The following is a 1,028-nucleotide window of genomic DNA, read 5'->3' as shown; positions in this document are numbered from 1 at the left end:
TATATAGAGAGAGAGAGAGAGAGAGAGAGAACACACACTAGCCTCTATTTCTAGCAGGTCAAATGACCTGCTAGAAATAACAAGCGAATCTCAATCAAATTCCACCATACAGCCTTTGAAAAGAACGAGACATGTTGGACAATGTAGTCCAAGACATACAATGTCCAACAAATACACGCAGTGGGCCACTCTTGATTATCTATGGTCTGCTTCGCTACAGATGACATGGGACAAAACAACTGTTGTGTGTGTGTGTGTGTGCATTTTTTGTTCAAAACGATGCCGGTTCAACACAGCTAAATATACTGTAACGCACGTTTAGATCTAAAAGCACTTTGGCATGCTTTGAAAGAATAAGTTTAGGTTATCTAAAACTATAAACGTAGAGACTTCACTTTTGCAGACGTAGTTTTCTTTTTACCTGGGGATTTTCCATGAGTAATGTATTACTTTTTAATTTTGCTGGTGTTTTCTTCTAACTTTCGGCTTTCAGTATGTCTACAAACACCAGCTGTGTTCTGTAATTGTTTATTAATTATATGGATTTACTGCTTCACAATATAAAAATGTATATAAGCCTGGTGGTGATTGAGTTTTGGAAAAATATGAAATTCTCCTAGCAACACGTGAAGAATATTTCCTGAAGGGAATTTATTTAAAATTCTAATTACTAAATCATTGTTATTATTATCATTGTTTTTATTATCATTATTGATATCATTCATTTACGAAACTGTAAGGAAGAAAAAAACCACTGCACAATTAGAAGGAAAAAAAAAGCTAGTCTGCAAAAGTGAAAACGGTACGTTAAAGTACAAGATTACCCACCACTACATTTATTCTAGTATTTACTCTCTAGAAACTTTACATGGGTGTATGTCGCTTATAGAACTGGATATTTTTACTCATGTTTCTATTTAGTTTATTTTAAAACCTATTTTCAAATTATTACTATTATTACAACACGTCGACGTTAATTTCATTATATTACATATAGGTGCATATATATATATATATATATATATATA

The 1,028-nt window shown here is 32.2% G+C and overlaps 1 protein-coding gene across 2 annotated transcripts in view; it reads right to left on the bottom strand.

The window, feature by feature from the left end:
• The window catches only part of LOC106874064 (zinc finger protein OZF), a 9,389-nt gene that overhangs the window by 6,549 nt on the left and 1,812 nt on the right, over positions 1 to 1,028 (bottom strand). The window contains exon 1 of one of the 2 annotated variants that reach the window (XM_052972820.1): positions 422 to 499. The exons of the other annotated variant lie outside the window; for it this stretch is intronic. The gene's annotated coding sequence lies outside the window, so the exon portion shown is untranslated. Of the gene's footprint in view, positions 1 to 421; positions 500 to 1,028 lie in introns of those variants that run through there. 2 annotated transcript variants of the gene reach the window in all.

The sequence above is a fragment of the Octopus bimaculoides genome, chromosome 14 (assembly GCF_001194135.2).
Source record: "Octopus bimaculoides isolate UCB-OBI-ISO-001 chromosome 14, ASM119413v2, whole genome shotgun sequence".
Lineage (NCBI taxonomy): Eukaryota > Metazoa > Mollusca > Cephalopoda > Octopoda > Octopodidae > Octopus > Octopus bimaculoides.
The sequence above is the reverse complement of the archived record's forward strand: the minus strand, read 5'-3'. Positions and strand labels throughout refer to the sequence as shown.